Here is a 22,842-nt window from a genome sequence, read left to right on the forward strand (position 1 = left end):
GATAAAAGCTTCTGCTAAATGAGTAACAAAAAATGAGAAGACATGCTCTTACTGCTGGTTGGCTACAAGTTTGTTACATTTTTTTAGCTTATATGCCTTTAATGATAGAGTACAATGGAGAGTAGACAGGCAAAGATCTAAATAATAAGTCTAAACGTGGACCGGATAGCCGGCTGCACCGACCTGGAATGCCCGGCTGGGGATCTGTTGCGGACACAGGATTCCTGTGGCTTCGACCCTGGAAGGGAGCTCGACGGCCTCAGCCCTGGAAGGGAGCCCGGCTGCTTGGACCCTGTAGGGGAACCCGGCAGCTTCGACCACTGCCGCTACGATCCCTGCTCCCAAGTCCAGACAGCGGGTTAACAAAAGATTTTAATATAAAAGACAAATTATAAAACAAAAACCTGCGAGGGGGTAAAATAACAGGGCAAGGGTAAGAACAGGAACGGTAACAGGACCTAGACTAGACTAGACTAGACTAGACACTAACATTACAACAACTAACTAGACTAGACTTGCATGACAAGACGGGTGGCAGGGGTTACACCACACACATACAATTATGTTAGGAGTTAAGATTTTCAAAGTTAAGTTACCTGTGGCTTAATTTATACAACATTTATTCAATGTTTTTCCTTTCAAATAAATTTGTTAAACAAATTTTGCATGTAAGACTCAACATTTTAGGGATTTTAAAAAGAACCTGTAAACGCAGTTAAGAGACACATAGCAAGTCCACTGTCATGGGTATTGTTCTGTCATTATTAAGGTTTGTAAGATATAGTTCATCTTTGCTTACTCACTGTTTTTAATGGGTTTTTTTTCATTCTTTCAGATGCAATGGGTGATGAAAATAATTGCTGCTTTAAAAATGGGTTAAATCCACATCCGACGGACACTTTAAAATACGAAAAAGCATGGCCACAATAATGAAGGGTCATTCCAAACCTCAAAACTGACCACTTCAAAGAGCCTTTAGGATGAAGGACTACATCCTGCATTACAGCATGAGGATGAGCGCATCGGACTGGAACATATGTACAGTGTCCAATCAACAAAGCCAAACAGTTTCTGTTTGATGACTGTGACAGTTCAAATGCTGAAATGTGCCTGAATGTGACACGTGAGATCAAAGATAAAGGTGAGAAAAGGTTGTTAGTCACCACATATCACATACATACAAATGTTGTTACAAAGGCATCGTAAAGAAATAGGTAAAAAGGTTTGTTTTTTGCAGTCACAGCATATATGGATTGGCTGAAAAAAATATGAAATGCAGTTGTATTTGATATTATACTTTATTTACAGTTAAGCATAGGTTCATGTCTTGATGCTTAAATTCGATTTGGTTGGCAGTTTTTTATAGTTTATTTCTTTATTTATATTGGTACGGCCGCAACAAATAGCTTTACTTTTAAACTCTGTTTACTAAACTGAGTTATCTTTGAATTATATGGTCAAAATGAGTTTTCCAAAACGCTGTAATTGACTTCAATTTCGGAGGAGTTCTAGAAGTATTAGTATTTATAGATCACATTTATCTTTAACATCGATGAAAACACTTTCTAGCGTTTGTTATTCGTGAAAGGAAGCGTTTCTCTGACGTCTCATGGAACCTGTGCCAATCTAGCACCAGAGGGAGGACACTGACAGAGTTTAATCCCAAATAGTTTATTGATTCAGGCAGCTTTCTATTGATTTATACTATGAAGGATTCCAAGCTCTGCATCTATAATACCACAAAGGAGCGGGGTTTGAAATGGATTTGCGAAGCCTGAATAACTTTATTTGAGTCTTGAATAACAAAAAGTGTAGACACTCGCAGCTGCATCTTTGCCCTTCAGTAGGTCATGAAGGCTCATCAGTATTCCTCTCACCTTCACAGGTGATAAAACAAACATGTACTTTGAAAATATCTGATTTATGTACCCTGCAATTACTCACCGAGGGCTAGATTCATGGAATCAAATTTATGACTGGAACACTCACTTAGACTTCAATAAGAGCTGTGAAGAGAGAGGGTTTACATCTCATACTCAATAAAGTTGTTGTGTTGGGATTTAAGAGGTTTGACCCTCAGGAAAAGAGGTTGTGTGCTGTCAAACTGCACAATACAACCTCGCTGTGGAGAGACTTATAATTCAGCGTTAGACAACATTCACACAGTCGATGTTGCAGTCAGTTATGTTTACATCATTTAAAAAAATGAACCCAAAAATTTAAGTTCTGTCATCATTCACTCATCTCAAACCTTTATAATCTCTCGAAAATATTGTGAAGAACGTTGGTAACCGAACGACAGTCTATTGACTTGCATTGGTTTTGTGTCCATACAATAGAAGTGAATGGCTCCCACCGTTGTTCTGTTACCAACATTCTTCAAAATATCTTCTTTTGTGTTCTGCAGAAGAAAGAAAGGCACACAGGTTTGATATGACAAAATGGTCTACACCAAACTTGGCTGACTGTCAGCCTAAACAAAAAATTGTATACTTTACCTTTAATATGACCCATGTCATTGTGGTCTAGAAGTAGCTGTAATTTGGAAGCATTCAAAAACTAAAATATTTGTTAATATTATGTGTCTTGATAACAATGAATTTTTTTTATTACTGTTAATGTTATTTGCTGTAGTAGTAAATGTTGCTTGCTTTAGCATCCTTATGGTCAGTCATTCATGCTCAACAGTGTGACATTTCTTATTGTGAGACGCTATGGCCACATTCAACATGATCAGAATGAATAAGCCCACATCTTCGAATGATTTGCTGTAATGACCCTAATATCCCAAATGATGATGTAGTTCATGCTGCTGTTTAGAACCAAAGCCAACTGTGGATTATTACCGGCGATGATTTATCTTTGTGGATATGTATAATGAGAGTGCTATTGATGTTGGCCCTCAGAGTGATGGCCATCACTTCATTTTACAGCTGGAGCTTTCAAGCATTAGTATTTTTCCTTTTTTTAAATCGTTGATTAAAAAAATCACAAATCTGCTAGCATCATGGAACATGGCGTAATGATATTTGTCCATCCCTTACCAAATGACATCAATTTATTTCTGTAACAGCTGCTCTATTGAGCTCAATCAGCAGTGTCCTGAATTGCAGAAGCACCCTTTTGATTCCAATCTGAATCCAGTCCATAGAAATCGTAGCCAGTTTGTTTAAGACTCTTGCAGCTGAAAATAAATGGGAATTATAGACTCTGAGGAAGAATCAAATGCACTGTGACCTTGAACTTTTTCCCCTTATTCAATTACACAATTATTGTACAGTCAGTGCCTGATTCATCTGTGTGTTAATAATGGAACTGTCAGAGTAACAAAATTAGTCTGACATTGTACACATGACTCTAAACACATTCTGTGAATATTATACAGTACAATGATAAATGGAGTTCTCGTATGGTATTTACTTTTGAAAATGAATAATGGCTGCATAATTTAAGGTGTATTTATTACATTTTATACAACAGACAGAGGATATTAATGCTTGCTGCTCAAAGAATCAACACGCCCAGGAGGAAAATTTGTGATTTGCTTTAAGATTAGGAGACTGGAAATGTAGGATTATATAAAGCCGATCTTATTATAGCTTTGAATGCCCTATTAGCCTATGTATAATGCATACAACTGCGATGCATAATAGATGTGAACTTCACTGCAAAATGTTAGCAAAAGGCTAAACAAATGGCAGGGATGGAAATTCTTCACCTTCATTAGTTAATCATTAGCTTTACACAGCAGGACCAGCAGTGAAGCATAAATGCATATCTGGTTGGTAATTGGTGATACTAGAAATCAACTGTCATGTACCAAGGATGTTGATGTGTTTACTCATGACATAGTTTACTTAAGGACTTCTACTATGGCGTATTTGCATTGGAAGATTCTTGCATCGTGTGTCCCATAGATGAAGAAACTGATCAATATTTTATGACATTCCGTATTATTCACATACGTAACTTAGGATGCAACAGCTGTTTGTTAGGACTCATTTTAGGACTCATATTGAGACATATGTGACACTTCAGGTGCTTTTTCTTTCTCCAGCTTGGTACTTGATTTGGTTGCATCTCTTGTTTTAAAAAAAAGAATTCAGCAGATTGAGAAGACCACCATTAATTATTAGTCAGTAATATGGTGCATACCTCTATTGATCCAATAAACAGCTTTTAAAATAGTGTCACGGTTGACAATTCATTTAGAAATTGTGGCTTCCACAATATTTTCTCAAATGTTTTGTAATATTGGTTGGATTAGATTTTTGGACCACCAGTTAATTTCTCTCTCTCTGCCCTGGGCTAAATCATAACTTATATCCACAACTGGTGTAATTGGTCTGTGAAACAATTTCCAAGAATATTCAGCAGACAGTTAAAAATCAGGGCTGGGTTTCCCGATAACGTTGTCTCTTACGGTGCTACGAAGACTCTAAAGGTACACCTTAACTCAAATTATACCTTTTCTAGGCAAGTCCCCCGAACTAGTAAAAAAAGTATATTATACTGAACATATAAGATGTTTCGTCTTGTTTTATGAAAGAAAATTTAAGAACAAGGTACATTTATGTTTGAAACAAAATTGTAAATTAAATCTACAGTAAGCTACTGGTAAACCTGCTGCAAAACTACAGCAGTTTTACAGAGTACTGTAGGTTTATAGTAGAAGTCCACACAAAATTCCCTTTGAGTCAAATCTAATTCAATTAAACTGAAACCATTATTTATAGTAGCCTTAATGCAGTAATAATTCAAGCTAATACATTAGCAGTATGTAAGATAATAAAGTTTACTTCATTACTCTATTCTGTGGGTTGGCAAATGCTCAAAACACACATCTCTGTCATCTGTGCTCCTAAACAACAACTGAATTTATATGATAGCAAATATTTCCACAGTGGAAAGCTTTTTGTGTTTGTTTAGCCTCAGGTCTGCAGTATCTTGAGAAATATGTTTTATAGATTTAACTAGCTTTTCACAAAATAAAACCTGGATTTCAACAACCACAGAGGAAGAATACCATGGGTCACATTTTTTACTAAACTTTACAAACCTGGGAAGAAATTACCCTCCCCTGCTATCTATCAAAGTCATATATTTTCCCAGTGTATGGTGAAGGGGTTATCTCGGCTCTTATATTAACGCTCACAAACAAAGAAGCTTGTAGAAAGCAGGTTCTGACCAACTAGATCATATGAAGCACAAAACATTGATCATCTTTCAATATTGCTCTCTAATCTATTTCCGAAGCTAATGAGTATATCTAATTTGTTTTGTTACGCTAAGTAATTGCTTGAGTAATTGACATTGGTACAGTACAGCACATAGATTGAGGATTTTTCCAAGGGGTCAAGGTGTGGCTGGTTAATGGGTGGATGTTGTAATTCTGAATAACAATTTTGACAAGCAATACTTCTCTAAAGTAAAGAAGGCTGATGAATGCATGAAACATGCACGTTCCCGTAATGACCACCCACGTTGCCATGAGGTAATTTATATGTCACAATATGGCAACTGCAATTAAAAATTGCAGGATTCAGAACTGAGCATCGATGAGCAAGAGGCAGATTTTAAATCACATACTTCTGAGAACCAGCTGAGCAAGTGCCGTTAAGATGAATGGAAATACTAATGGAAAGCTTACTGTTGGGTTTTATAGACCTTATTTGGTTAATCCTATTTAATTCATGTTTGTGGTTTGTATTGAGAGTTATATAGAGGAACAGATCATCAATATAGTCTTGTGGTCAGAATAAAAAAAAATGTATGTGTGTGTAATGGCATTGACAATGAATTAAGTTTAGGATTATTGTAATTTAACTTCTTTTTTTAAAATGGATGCCATTTCTAAATGGTCACATGAATATTCCAAGCTGTTCTCATTCTAAAAATACTTCGGAAAAGAAGGATTTTAATTGATCAAATGATAAATCTCCAAACTGGTCTCCTACATTTTATTGAACAAATGCCATTTGTGTTCTTGGTATGTTTCTGGATCAAACCTGCGCTTACCAAAGAGACTTAATTTTTTTTATTTTGTCTTCTTACATATATTGAATTGCTGTGGACCACTCCCAGGCACATAAGCTCCATTGAATGATTGTTTGAAAGGGAGCTATCAATAAAACGGCCACATTAACCTTCACGACACTACGTGACCGCTGTTTACATATATGGCCCGCGCAGACAGTTCCCTCAAAATAATGAACTCATTTAAGACCCATTTGACTCACCGTATTGATATATCTATTGAAAGGGTCTGTGCTCCTCTGAATGATTGGATATGGGAATGCTAGAACGTTCACTGGAGTTAATTTATCCATGAAAGTCGTTTGTGTGGTGAAATACCCTTTCTCTGGCGAATAAAGAATTTTCGACTGCAATTTGTCTATTCAAAGCTCTGATCTCAGTCACTAAAGGGTATTAGATGGAAGGCTTAAGGTAAACACACCAGAGAGAGTCACTTGAAAAATTGTGATTGGGGTTTATCAAATAATATTTTGGGCCTAACCCTATATACCATAATAACGTAATATTAAAGCTGCTGTACAGTGCTTGACAGGTGTCTGAATTCACCTTTAATGGATGTGTTCAGTTTTTAACTGTGAATAGTAGGCGGTATGTCCTTAAAAAGAAGTTAGCGTTTGTTAAATACAATGTCAAGTTTTTTTACGGCAACAGATTTTTAAGGAGAGATAATGATTGACTATGGTTATGCTATATATAGATAGCAATTTCATTTGATCTCTTCCTGAGTACCACAATTTTCTAACTTTAATGTAACTGACAAGATAAACAACCAACCTGATCTCACAGGAATTCGTAACAATTTTACAAAGTGGCAAATTCATATAAATTTGATGTGAATCGTACAAAAATATAAGATTACTAGAAAAAAAGCAATACCGAAGACCAACCCCTAACCCTGCCCCTAAACCTAACTTCACTGACGTGACAACAAATCGTACTAAAATGTACGAATGAGATTCTACAAATTCATATGAAGTATCCAAAATTAGACACCTCGTAAAATAGTTACATTTTTGCCATGAGATTGTGTCTAAATGAGGGATTTTTTTATCAGCACAACCATCATGGTTTCAAGCCCAGGGATCACATATTAAGAGATAATATTTGGATTGAATACAATTTAAATCCCTTTGGATTAAAGAATCTGCTAAATGCAGATGAAACGTGAAGGTCATTGGGTTATAAAATGTTATATACTCTAAAAAAATAGAACCCAGTGTATAGCTGACTTAATGTATGGCTTAATGCATTGTAATATCCTTACACTACTAGCATTTGTCGTTAGAAACACATAAAATATTTTCCATTCTTAAAAAAAACTAAATGTAATACTTGTTTTAACCTAAGGAGGCCGCCATGTTCTTTTTGGATGACGTAAACTGCTTGCCCACACAACTTGTCATGAGAGTTACCGGAGTCAGGTGCAGGATTTGACAGGTTTATTTAATACAAGAAAATAGAGCGCTTCAGGCAACAAACACTGCAACTGGCAAACTCAATCAAAAGAAAAGAAAGTCAAAACCCTCTGACGGAGCTACCGTCATAAACGTCCCGGGACTATAAGTCAAAAAATGATCTGAATATCATCCAGAAAACAAGAACAAGAAATTCCAATAAGTCCAAAGCAGAAAGAGCAAGGCGTTCTGTAGTGTCATCCACTGTGTAAGAATCCAGAAAGGTTAGAGTCTTTAGTCGGCGGCTTTCTGGTGGGTTTGAAGCTCAGCAACGAATCCCAGACTGTAGTCAAAATAGCTCTGTCCTTTCCTCCGGAATAGACGCACCCGCGAACTTCAGGGCGTAAACGTCTCCGATGGAATTCAGCAGAACCCGGATAATCCAGTCAGGAGAGAAGGCAACGATCGCTGAGGACAGTAGATAAGGAACCCCAACAAACCCCGGAAGTGCGCTAGAGCCTGGAGTTAGAAGGTGAGACAAGGTGAGTAACAGGATACGCCGCAAAAAACTAGGAAATCCAGATAACTGAAAAACTAAAAATAATCCTTTCAATACAAGGAGCAAGACAAGGTGAGGTCTAATACACTAAAGGTCTGACAATGGGTAAGAGGAAAAACATAGTCTATAAGGGAACTGGAACTAATGAGTGAATGGGAAACCACCCGTGTGCAATGCTGAGGGAGAGGAGGTACCAGGTGAGGGCAATCGACTAATTAACAACAATTGTGAACCAAACGGGAGAAAGAAAAACACACAAGACTCAGACACGTGATAGCTGTCAAAACCCACATCACGTGCCAGAAAAAACTAAAGATAATAAAACATAGACAACCATAGGGAGTGCTAGACCCGAGACCTGACACAACTAGGCTGCCAAACTAAACATAGACACACTAATCATTTCTTCAGTAAATATAAGGTTCTGTAGGATAATATATATATATAGAGAACTGCCTTAATTCTACATGGCATTGATTCAACAAGGTGCTGAAAGCATTCTTTAGAAATGTTGGCCCATATTGATAGGATAGCATCTTGCAGTTGATGGAGGTTTGTTGGATGCACATCCAGGGCACGAAGCTCCCGTTCCACCACATCCCAAAGATGCTCTATTGGGTTGAGATCTGGTGACTGTGGTGGCCATTTTAGTACAGTGAATTCATTGTCATGTTCAAGAAACCAATTTGAAATTATTCGAGCTTTGTGACATGGTGCATTATCCTGCTGGAAATAGCCATCAGAGGATGGGTACATAGTGGTCATAAAGGGATGGACATGGTCAGAAACAATGCTCAGGTAGGCCGTGGCATTTAAATGATGCCCAATTGGCACTAAAGGGCCTAAAGTGTGCCAAGAAAACATCCCCCACACCATTACACCACCACCACCAGCCTGCACAGTGGTAACAAGGCATGATGGATCCATGTTCTCATTCTGTTTATGCCAAATTATGACTCTACCATCTGAATGTCTCAACAGAAATCGAGACTCATCAGACCAGGCAACATATTTCCAGTCTTCAACTGTCCAATTTTGGTGAGCTTGTGCAAATTGTAGCCTCTTTTTCCTATTTGTAGTGGAGATGAGTGGTACCCGGTGGGGTTCTTCTGCTGTTGTAGCCCATCCGCCTCAAGGTTGTGCGTGTTGTGGCTTCACAAATGCTTTGCTGCATACCTCGGTTGTAACAAGTGGATATTTCAGTCAAAGATGCTCTTCGATCAGCTTGAATCAGTCGGCCCATTCTCCTCTGACCTCTAGCATCAACAAGGCATTTTCGCCCACAGGACTGCCGCATACTGGATGTTTTTCCCTTTTCACACCATTCTTTGTAAATAATATTCCTGTGTGCTGTAATACAGAATAAATAACCTAACCGCAAGAATCTTATTATTGTGTTTATCAGTATTCTCATAATGAATAAAGTAAACGAGTATGGTGGATGCTGATGTCTTAAATAGTCTTACAAGTCTTAAAGGCGGTAGTTTAAAGCTATGATTTAATGCATGCTTACCTTGAACAGAGACTTACTGATACTGAATGCGTTCTTCTTTTATGGCAGGCAGACTGGCTTATGTCAAGAGGACATACCGCCCCCTACTGCCCGCATGTGTTTATATATCTGATCTTATGTTTTATGTGTCATATTGTACTGTTATATATAAATGTGTGTGCAGGTTTAGGTTGCAACCATTTGACTTCATGGATTTTGAAAAAAAATGGCGCCCTCCAAGTAAAAATATGTTTTCAACGTTTATGAATACTGTGACAGTTACACTGTTATTTTATTTCACAATTACAAAGTCATTTCTGCCATTATTCATATATTAAGCCATACATTACTCGATACCCAAGGATCCTTTTAATGGTTGGGTCAAAAGGGGATGAACGCAGCCATACTTGACCTAAGAATGTTTTCAAACAACCCTGCCTGGGTTAATTTATAACCAATGATTGAATAAGTCTCTTCTTGAAAATAACCCAACATTTTAGGTTGTACAAAAATAGGCAAACGTTGTATTAAAACTATCAGACAACAGTAAGGCTTATCTGAGGTTTCATTCTTAGTCCATTTCAGTGTCACAAAACATTTGCATATTTGTTAAAGGAGCAATGTGAGGTTGCAAATTGCAACCAATGGCTCACTCCACCCCTCCCTTTCAAAGCACTAGGGCGGCTCTCACAGGACAAAGATGTCATCACATTTTAAGTTCTTTGCCGAAGGAGATAACATATAACATGCTCGTAACATGCAGTTTGTCCCTTTAGGCCTACTGTAAACACAAGTGGACCCGCAGTGTATATGTATGGAAATAGCTCATTCTAAGATAATAAAAACATAACACTTTATTATATAAGGTCTTTATACACATCTGAAGACATAGCTGTGTAAATTATATTGCATTTCTTTCAGTAGATCCTCCTAAACGTTACATACAGCACATTTACGGTATGAACACAGCAAAACAAAAACTTTACGATTAATATCAATATATTTTTAGAAGTATAAAGACCCTGGACTGGTGGTGGTTGAGGAGAGACCCCCTCATGTGATTGTGAAGCACTTTGGGTGCACAGCAATACACAATAAAGCGTTATATAAATGCCTCATTCATTCATTCATTCATTCAGATGTATTTGGGATGCACATAGTCAATTAAAACACATCACTTACATTCTTTTATTTCTTTACATACATTTACATTCTCTGGCCTATTGCCCTGCTAGTTACTCTAGTAGACATAGGTTCATTTGAAAAGGATGAACGTTGACTGTTTGCTGAACATAAGAGAAAGTGCAAATGTGCATTCACACGATTAAGTGCAAACATTAAGCCTCACTTGATACTTCCTCATGAGAACAGCTCTGTCTGTGCTGAGTGATTAGGATTATAAATTAATGTTACTCTAGCTGTGATAAAGCCATGCAGTCATGATCATCATCAAATTATTACGTTACCAAGCAACTCGCTCAATTAATTAGCCAAGTAACACGTAATGACACAATCCGCTTGTTATGTCGTGACGGGCCCGAGCCTTCACTCGTTTCAAATGACGTTACTATTTTAACAGCCGTTTATTTATAAGTCATACTTTTATAAACTCACGATACAAACAGTCTATAAGCTCATGGAATCCACAACATCTATATTTTATTAATTCATGAAAACCAATCGCTGCCTGGTCATCTGGGATTTGGTTATGGAGATAATGGTTAGCATTGTGGTTTCTCTGTAGTTTTTCAGCAGGCCATGAGCATATATTGGCATTTTTGTTTGCCTTTGGCAGCTGATGGAGTGTTTTGACCCGGAAGAGATGGTGCGTGATGTCAGACTTGTGAATCCTGATCCCAACATAATAGAGACCAGATACATCCGAATCGTGAACTCTTTTACTGACATTTTTCCATGGCTGATGTTATCGCCCACCTGCTCCCCAAAATGGGCTGCTGGTGGGTGTGCGAAATGATTGACAGGCAGAATGCACGCTTTTTAATTGGTTATACAATAGTTCTGATAGCAGCCTCACTATTGTTTGCTGTTTAGCTGTCACAGAGGATAAAAAACATTGATAGGGACTTTATCTGTGTGCCATTCTATTAAACTAAAAAAAGTTTTGATCTTTTGTTTGCTTATCAGTGAAACATCAACAGTGGTCAGTGTCCACACAATCTCCTAAGCATGTCCATCAGCACTATTCTGTCCACACACAATTTATATATTATTTTCTTCTGATGATAATAATAATGATAATGGTAATTCACTCCCCTGACACTTCATTCCCACCCTTTTTGTCGTTCTTTTATGCACGCTGTCAACTCACAAAAGACATGTCTATTTTTGTCTCTTGCTGTCTAGACATTGATGCGATTAATCAATATGACCTTATTTAATAGACCCAACTTCCCCAAATCTGAAAGCAAAGGAAGAAAATGACGAGAGCTGTCAATCAATATGAAGATTTATTAAAATATATTACATTGTGTCAAGTAAAAGCATTGAGTATACATTATTGTTAAGTCAATATTATTTCCATTATTGAACATCATAATTGGGAATGTGACATTCTTTGAGCATGGGAATATATATTTCATTGTGCCAAACAAGATTTTAGAGATATTATATTCATTATAATTTTTCCTGAGGTCCTACTTTACCAGTATGTGTAATTCATCCTTTCTCTTCAGTTGCAATATTGAACATTTGAATGTGATGTTTCTAAATTAAAATGATAAATGGAAGGGATTCATAAAAAGGTGCGCTGGTTGAATATGACATCACTGGAAAAATCTTAGGACACATTAGGTCTATAATGGCTCAAATTTCACTGTTGAAATAGACAGGAAATGAAATGTCATCGCATTTTGAAAAAGAGTTCAAACATCATCAACAGTTTTACACCTTCCGAAGATTAACAACTAAACATTTTCTATAGATGTGGTATATGAGTCAATAATAATAACAATATTGAATGTTCATTTTTTTATTTTGTTATCTGAGCATATTGGTGGTAAAAACTATTTGTTTATTAATATTATTTGGTGTTCAATAAAATATATGTGTAAAGCTGTTGTTTTGTATCGTCTCAGAGAGTGCCATGATGAATTAATCCTTCCTTCTCTCGTCTGAGATCCCCCCTGATCTAGTACAGAAATGTGCTCAGCAAGTAATGAGTTTAGCTGGCTAGTCAGCACATTAGATTGTTCCAAATGAGCACTTAATTTATTGCCCCCTGTTCTGAGATTTGTAGCGGCTTTCGGTGGTAATTGTGGTGAGAAGCGGGGAGGGCTGGAGAAAAATCGATTGGTCTTAAAACAAAGCTTATGTGATCTGAGGACTGGCCGCAGTGGAAATCGAGCATTGTTGTATGAGAAGCCATGGGAAGTGAGCCCACCAATCTATATACCCAATTGATATGAATATTTCATCCCTTAAGAGCAGTTTGTATGGTCTTATTGAGCCCTTGTTTGTACATGTTAAAACGTTTAATAATGCCACTGTTGGGAGTAAAAAAGTAGTCCCCTATTATATAAATGTATAAAGAAATTGGCTATTCGATGACAGTGTTTCACTTCTCAAAGAAAACAACAGCTTGAATCCAAGTTTGACATGAACATAATCTCAAACTGTTAAGGGTTTTTATAAAGCAGTGCAAATAAAACGGGACTCTCTAATCATAAGACATAATTTAGTTTTTTTGCACTCAGTCTCACTTTGAAAAGCAGTGATTTATTAACAAAAATTAAGCTAACGAAACTAATAATTAGAACATTTGTTGGAGCAGCACATTTTATTGTGGCCCACAGATGTTATTTTTGATGAGATTCTGAAATCCAGAGACACGCATTAATTCTGTACCCACCTTGTATTAGTTCAGCAATTCGACAGGATTTTCTTTCATTTGCATGCCTGCTGCACTCATTATAAATTAATCTTGTTTCATGAAAAATATTCCCTCCTGGATGTGACCTTAAAGAAATCACTCATTAAATCAGTGATATATTTATTCCTGTGTAATGTGCTTTAAAACTCATTCACATTTATTACAAAGCGCCATACTGTGCATATTAAAATGTACAGTATATATCTGAAAATATATTTATTTTTAGCAGGCCTAGTACTTGAAATCGAATTGAAATCTATATCAGTGATTTAAATAACAATGTACACTCCATGTGCATTATGCAATGTTAGCTTTATGCAGTGATGAATCTGACCATAGACATAAAAATTAACTTGACCGCTCGTTGCTGTTGCGGATTGTATGTCAACGGCACCGCCATATTAGTCGTGGCAACATTTCCATACACAAGCACGTGTATGGTGGAGCTACAGTTTTCTGGATATACGCACATTTATCAAACGATTTCAATATTAAGGACTTAAGCAGAGAACCGAAGCATTTTGTTTTCAGGTATCGACGGTTAGACATAAAAAAAAACATTTATTATCATAAGGAATGGTTAAACATCATGCTTTCCGAGCAATCATTTTGCTTTTTTTGCATTATTATTGTACAGACATCCCGAATGTGCTATATTTTAAGGTAGATGTACATGATCAGAACGCAGCTTGTTCACTTTGAAACATTAGGGAAAATTGAAATGGTTTGTCTCGTGTATTACTGTATGCTATTTCATACTATTCATAATGTACGATTGCATTATGTGTTTTACAAATATCACATAAATGTTTTACAGCTGTAACTGTTTAACTGAATCCATAAGGAACATCTATATCTTTAAAATGGTCTGTTTTTGAGTATAGCCGTATGCCGTGTAAACAAGCTCCAGCTGAGCTGTGTTCTGAACTGGAGCTCAAGAAAAGCTAAAATGATGACAGAAAATGCAATTTCCCCAACAATAATTCTAATTTGTTTTCAGATGAAACGTAAAGAAATGAATATTACCTTTCTCTGTTTTTTGTGATTCAAATAAAAAGTTTCTTCACACCATCTCAAGATGTGTGTGTTTTAATCTCGACGGTTATTTGTATGTGTAATGCTGTTGTTTGCTTTGCATATTCAGAACATATCACCAGACTTGTTCTATATAGTGTACTTCCAAGAATGACAGGCACAATGAATCAATTATTCACAATTTCCTATGACAAAGGTTTGTTTTTCTAAGTCTAAATATTGAGATTTATTTTCTTTTTTGAGAAGTATCTAGAGACATGATGTTTTAGTACTCCACATCTATCGTAAATCATTGAAATGTGTTTAGAAATGTAAACGCTATTGTGATTTTAACGCCTAAAAAGGCGCAGCTCCCCCGTTTACTTGCATTTGTTTACATGCTACTCTTGTCACGACCAATATGGTGGCGCCGTTTACGTATCGACGCAGCTGCCCAAAGCAGCCAATGCACGGTCTAGTTATTTCTTATGTCTATGGATCTGACACTTCAGTCATGTGACCAGCATTGCCAATATTACAGCATGTTACACTTCCATGTTGTCATTGTAAAGAGTCCATAGACGTGTTGCTCTGTTTCACCTTTCAAAGTCCCGAATCAAGTCAAAAGCAGTAGCTAAATGTTTGAACGTTGTCTTTTGTTTGTCTTGCATTTACAGCCAGGAGATGTGGAACAAGTTTAATCACATTTTCTCCAGACAATTCCCATAATGAGTTTGAAAAGCCTTGATTAACCTGCAGCTGTGTCACAGCAGATAGTAAAGACTGCTCCCCAGTAATTAGATTGGGAATATTTGGGTACCAAAGAGGAAAAGTCACGCCAGGAGTGAAAATGTCATTTGTCACCTTTTGACACATAACATCCTTGACCTCTCCTATGCAGCTGTGATGGTGACGGATAATATTGTGGAACAGAATGATGTTTGGACAAACCTGGTGAGAATGGTAACTTAGGATCAAAGCATTAGCATAGAAATGTTATATCTTAAAAGTTGCTCTCCTGAGACTTAATGGGGTTCTCGGAGTGTATCAATGTTGTCTCAGTTGTTTCTCTTGAAATTCAGTAGGAGAAATAAAAACAGACAGTAATGTAACACGTCGTCTCGGAATTATAATGTTGTGTCTGCATTCTGAGCACCTTTGAGATATAAGCTTCAAAGTATTTGCCGAGTATTTATTACCCAATGCTGGGTCAATAAGCTAAAATTGTAAGAATTCATATGATTTTGCTATGTCTTAAAATAATGACAAATTAAAATGAGATTGTGTCGGATATAACTACAGTATAGTGCATAGATATAAGTGCATTGTACATCTGCATACCTTTCATCCTTTCATCACCTTATTTCACAAAACGTATTTGTACTTATAAGCATAAATTTGCATTTTCTACATTTTTTAAATAGTTGCTGCTACTTGGATGATAGCTGAAGGTTTGAGTGGTTCCTGAATATTTTTTCCTCTGGAGATATAGGGAAATGTCACCTCCTTAAGAAGTCACTTTTTAACAAAACATTACCTGGACAAAACAAGCAGATGTTACTTGTCATCATCCGTTGGCTATAATTCCAGGCAGGCTAATATAGTCTGATATGGATACTATAAGGTCCACTCTTTTAGAGCGATTCTCTGGCGGGTTCCCTTGAGGACTAGACTTACCTTGGAGAGTTTAGTGCTGTGCTGCAATAAGAGAACTTGAAAGCAGTTTGGACAATCTCTTAAAGATCAAGAGTTTCATTATGACCTCCAAACAACACACACTGTTTGTAGGTTTAAAAAGGAAAACAGCTATTTTTTAAACGCTGCTTTTTCTCGAGGTTTACCTCAGCATCAGATTCCACACCAATGATTTTTTGAATAGTACAAACAAGATTTACAAACTCGTAAAATATTATTATTAATAATTATTATTATTTTTCAGAAAATTTGTGCTTAACCTTCAGAAACTGTTAATATGAAGAGTTTGGTTTCCAAATGAGATAACTCTGTTTAAAAAATCTAATATCATTTTTTTATTATGTTTTCATGTTTTATTGTGTTTCATTGTGTCAGTTTGCTGTATTTTTAAGTTATTACGTCTTAGTTTGATTGATGACAATTGGAATGCACAACAAAAAAAACATAATTTTTGAACTGGGTTTACTCATTTTGCAACAAAACTCTTCATACATTTATGCGTATTTATGTTGTCTGTTAACACACATTTGAAGCCGTGATTAGATTTTGACCTTGACATCAAAATAAATATAAACAGATTATGTTTAAGAAGTTGACAGATTTTAAAGAGAGACAAAGTCTCTTCTCTTCAAAGGCAATTCTGTTGTATTTTCTGTCACAACAAAGAACGTGGGATTTATGAACCTGGTTTGTGAAAAGCATCAGTAAAGTTGAAAGGACAAATAATCCACTTCAAAACAAAGATACGAGTTTATTCATTTCAAACACTTTTAGAGCACTCATGAAAATGTCTGTTTTTGGAGCAAGCATGTTCAGGAGTCACTTTATTTATTAAAGTTGAAAGACATTGCAGTTCAGTGTAGCAAGAAAACAATAATCAGCTTTCTGAATCTTTCTCCTCTTCCTGAATATTTTGCCAGACCTCATCTTTTATCCTCAGTTTTTCAAACATGACCATGACATCCATTGAACTTTTGGCTGCGTTACCGTTGCAAATACGCAGCCTGGCATTATGCTCCATTATTTATGACTTATATGATGATGGGACTTATTAAGTGCTTCACGCTCCGTGGCATAAATCTCCGGCTTCACTGGGCTATAAATGTAGTGCTGCTGATATTTCCAGAGAATGTTTTTCGTATTAAAATTGTATCTGTCTTGACATTTATAGCGTCAATTCTTCACAATTCAATGCACAATATAAACCTGTACAGTAAGTATCTGTTTTATTTATATGAAAGTATCAAAATATAAAAAATATTCTAACATTAAAAAATTTCAGCTTAAATAAAATAGAGCTGTGAGGTGTTAAATAAGCATCTCTTAGTAGATATAATCATTGTCAGCTGGTCATATTGTCGAAAGCAAGTGCCGTGACATGAAAATAATAGTGAAATGATACAGTCCACCTTTTTTTAACCTCTTAACAGGCAGTTGTTTATACCCATAATGCCTCTCTAAACAAAGTGCTAATAATAATGAGCTGTAATAAGCACTCATGTTGAATTCTGTTCGCTCTTGAACAGAGAGGTGATGAATGGATTTCGACCAGAGCTTCCAGTCATGTGCTTATTCTAGAATCAATACTGAAACTCCATCTTACATCTGACCCTCAAGGGCGAAAGAAGAGGTGTTTAAAACCACCCGGCAATATAGCGTTCATGTCTAGACTGGCTAGCGACAGATAACAAGAAGACGAACAGCAAACACCTCTTGAGATTTGAGGGTCAATAAACCTGATAACATTACATTTGTATCTTTCCAGATTGTAATGTTTACAGTCAAGCGACAACGCGGGGTTACACAGGTGTCAGTCTTGTTAGGGTATTTTGCATTGTATTAATACGACAGCCTGGATCCAGAATGTCACTCGTGCTGAATGACGGAGAAGATAATGCTCCGCTCTGTGTGATGGATTGTCATGTCGCCGTTACAAAGTGGCATGGCAGATTGCCGCGGATGAGAAAATTGGGCTTCCTGTATCATTACATTCACATTGATGAACCTGCAGGCCCCACGTTCAGATAAACATGTGGCGATGTTGTGTCACAGGCAGCAATATGATTACGGGCCGCCAGAAGATGTTATTGTTAGAAGCATGTTATTAAAATTTCTGGAATCACCCATTACATGTGTGCCCGCAGTGTTTGGTATGTGAATGCATTAAACATGTCTGTATATTGTTCATAAAGTGCTGTATCAGACACCGCCGCTTTGCAAAGTTCTTGTTTATTTAATCTCTTTTCGCCGACAAATGGAGCAGGGTTTACAAAGAGAATTTCATTTGTCTTGTGTCTCTCTTTATTTCGAAGAACGTCACTTTCGTCTGTAATCGGCATAGAAAAGTGGGAAGATGGAGTATTTGAGCTCAGTATGTCCTTGCCAGAGCTGAGCTCATTTGTCAGGCGATGTGCAGAGTTTTAACATCAGCCTGGTTTTACTTAGTATTGATCAATTCTGTCATGTGTATCTGCAGCAGGTGACACTGAATATCTCTGCTTGTGTTTAGCACAATGTTTCAGAGATGTTTTAAATGTAACATCAATTCAATAACTATTTAGACAGACAGAAAAGAAAAAAGAATGAATGACTTTTTAACGGTTTGCGCAGGACATTCTTAACTTCCTGATGCAAGATCTGAGGAATGATATGTAACTACACCTCTGCCTTCAGTAAAAGAGATCATAACACCTCATACATAAGTGATAACAAACTGGTTTACATCTCTTTTAAATTCAAGTGGATTTTTATATAGATGCCTGTTCTAAAACTGCAGATTTTCTAAATTTACTCTAAAGTGCCTGTGCTTTTCAGTCTATTATTTATTTGTCTTGTATGTGTCAATAATTTAAATGAGTTTAGAGTCATTTACAGTTATATTTAATATTAAATATAAATATATGTCATATTTGATATTATTTAATCATATTTGTACAGTCCCAAAAAGGATGTGTTAATTTTTAACACACTGTTTGTGTTATTCTTTTTAACACATTTTATTTTTATTTTGTTTTATATTAATAAATTTGGCAACCCTAGTTAGAGGTATACAAAATGTGTTGTCCAAGAAATAACACCAAAATCTGTTTAGGTGTACTATTTAGCAGTATTACATATAAAAGTTCATAAGAATAGATCAAAAATATACAAGGTGCTTTGGCTGCTTTTGGGAAAGATATCTTGAAATTTGGTTCGCAATGGGTAATGGAGCCCAGCATGATAGAAGACCAAACGTTCCGTCAGGGTTTATTTTGTAATAATGACCAGCAGACAAGGCGCCATCTCTTACTGCTTTTTCATTTCACAAATGTCAAACAGCCACCAGGAAATAAGTTTCAGTCCCTTAAGGCCAAAGGTATAATATTAATATTAATGATATATTCCAGACTGTGTCAGGTAAAACAGGGGTCCCTTTGTGCCATTCTTTAGTCATTTTATCTATTTTATTTTGACATTTGTCATTGTGTACCAGTCTCTCTGCTTGTTTAAAGCAGTGAGCATCTGATTGGGCTTCACATATCCTGCTGTTTTCCAGCCTAATCCAGCCCAGTAAACAAAGCGCAGATGATTGGTGATGTTCAGGTGGCGGCAGGTGCCTTTATGTGATTGCATTCACCCCAGTGGCTATTAGAGGTTCATCGGCTCACAGCCAGGCCAAGCTTGGTGATGATGGCAAATAAATGCAGCTTCGCCTTTCTTTTCAACAGCACAAAGGGAAAGTATTTTGTTGTTATGTCTTTAAGTAAAAGATGGCCTGGAAATATGTCTCAGTATGCGCAAAAGAAAACAGATCAGATGCGTACGTTCAAATGTAATTCTTCCAGAGAATGAGTTTCAGACACAGTTACAGTCCCTGAAATTCCTTCTGGCAGGTGGTCAGGCTAAAGTGCTTATTAAAAACATGACCACAAACATGGATCCCTGCTCAGACGGATTTATGTGTGTGTCTTGTCTCGGGTTTCTGGACACCAACAAGGGCTCCTGATAGCGTTGGATGTGGGTGTACTGGAGTGACACATTTACAAGGCATTATATCAGCAGAACTGTGGAGCGGAGCAAAGACTGTCATGTAAAGGGCAGATGATGAGGATAATGTTGATGTGTGATGGTGATCATTTTTCTTTAACATTAGACAAAGTGGTCTTACATATTTCACTTAAATATGCACTGCTGTAATAATTGTAATTTTAGTAAATGCATGTCATAGAGAAAAAAGGATTGCTAATTTAGTAAATTAATAATTGATATTGTTTATTGTGCTTTATTTTCCCTATGCAGTAATTTGTTTAATGTGTGCATTATGATAATAAACGCATTAGTGATAAATTGGTCATTAAGAAAATGTCAAACTTTTGCATATCGAAATGAATCAAAAATACCTTCAGACAGATTGTATAATGAAACAAGGGTCAGGTTCGCTGATCCATTCTCTTGGTTTTTCATTTGGCAAACTCGGTTGACCTCTTTCACAGTTTCCTAATGTAATGCTAATCAGCCGACCACCAGATGGAAAATTATACAACAGCCCTTAACTTTCAGAGTGCCGACATAAGCTCATAAATTAACATATGATAAGTTTCTGAAACCAGTAAAAAGATTCTGAAACAAGTAAACATTCTTTGTTTAAAGGAAGACTTCTAATAGCTTAATAAAGGGTTAGATCACACAAAAATTTGAAGTCTATCATCATTTACTCACATTCAGGTTGTTCCAAACCTGTATACGTTTCTTTGTTCAGCCGAACACAAGGGAAGAATGTCAGTGTAACATGGTTCAGTAAAAGGAAGGAGGCAGACACAACATAAGATTTTAATAAAATAAACGATCTTTAAATGCCGCACAAACGTAGTAAAACCACAACATAAACTCCAGGCCTAGTCCTCTCTCGTCGTACCCTCCTGTCGCTCATCCCTTTATGCTCCCGGACCTCCTCCGTGAGAGATGCAATACCAGTGCAACGCGCAGCTGACACGAGTGATAATGAATGTCACCGGCCTCAGGCGTTCCCTCACGGCTCTTGTTCCGCCTTGCTTGTTACAGTCTAAACTAAACAGATCTCGTTCCCCATTTACTGCCATAGGGAAAATAAATATTATGGGAATGAGATTTGTACAAATATCTTCCTTTGTCTTTATCAAACCAAAGAAATGTATCTAGGTTTGGAACAATCTCAGGGGGATTAAATGATGACAATAATTACATTTTTGGGTGAACTATGCTCTAATGACATTGATAACCGAGTAAACCCCCTTAAATCCAAAAAACAAACACATGATAGGATTAGTCTTGCATATTTGGTGTTATGGTAATGACCATGCTTGATAAACAACCTCCCACTGAGATATTCATAAACAGTTATTGATGTCACTGCCTGTCACGATGACAAAAATAAAGAGTAATAAAGATCTTAGATTAGGCGTACCCAACAATTTGAACCATTATTGCTACGTTGTCACTCAGTGACAAAACGTGTGACAAGTCAACAGCTCCGTTGTGTCGACTGAATGACTGACGTCCGATTAATGAATCTTTGATAGAACTTTTTCATCTCATATAATTGCCCCCGCTGTGCAGGAATATATCAGAAATCTGTGCTAATAGAGTTGACCAGCAGGAAGCTATTTGCATGAAAATGATACGACAATATCTACAGTACAACATTTTTAGTATTCCTTATCCCTCTTGTTCTCACATGTTTGTTGTAATTTCAACACTGTCTCAACATAACAGCCGTGTTCTCAATAATGAATATTTGACAACAAAGACCAAATTCCCCTGGTGCCGGGTGAGTCAGCAGGCTTCATGTTCACATTTCACAGCGATGACTCAAACATATTCTGTCGGGGTATGACGCATCACGAGGAGTGGTCAACTATGCACAATCTGGTCTGGTAAAGTAAGTGCCTCATATAGTGTTCTCAAACTGTAGTTCCTTAAAGAATGTTAAAGGAGTACAGAAAACCAATGGCCTTGATTCCAGAATTGTGGTTTATGTGGATTTGCTTTATAAACATTCAATACATTTGAAGCATTGAACTAATCCAATTACCTTTAACTAACATTTTAGTCAAAATTAAAACATTAAAGATTTCAAAGAAATTCATATAAATACAATTTACAGCAATAATATAATATTGTTGTAATTTATAAAATCTAATATATACAAAATATTACATGAATAAATGTAAATATAAAGGATATAAAATATGATGCATAGACAGTTTCATCAGATGAAAGCGCCTGGCCCGAAGATAACTTCTTGTCTGTGTTTGATTATACGTTTTTTTATTTTATTTATATTAACATTTTATTGTATTTCTATTGTATTGAATTATATCAATCTACTCAACATTTAGGGATTCTTTAAAAAAGTTATTGGTCTACAGGATGTTTGTGCCACATAATGTTTGTTTAAGTTGTTGCCCGCTGATAATATGCATGTTTATATACAATATCTCTTGAAAAAGCTGCCATAAAACACGCAGTTCTTGCCAATCTCATAAAAATCTAGAGTACCTATAGAGTACTATTGCATACTTTGTTTCTCCGAAGAGTATTTAGTTTGATCACATTTATAAAAGATATACAGCTGTACGATTTTATCTGAAAAAATACATTCTGGGGGTGCGGGGGAGAAACTAAATCACCAGAACACAATAGCCTGCGCTACATCATCGCATTATCCCTGTATTACTTTTGATTCACTATAAGTTTGTGTTGTTCATATTGTGCACGTACATGCTGATTGCCAACCAAACACAGA

This window comes from Barbatula barbatula, assembly GCF_947034865.1.
Source record: "Barbatula barbatula genome assembly, chromosome: 10".
Lineage (NCBI taxonomy): Eukaryota > Metazoa > Chordata > Actinopteri > Cypriniformes > Nemacheilidae > Barbatula > Barbatula barbatula.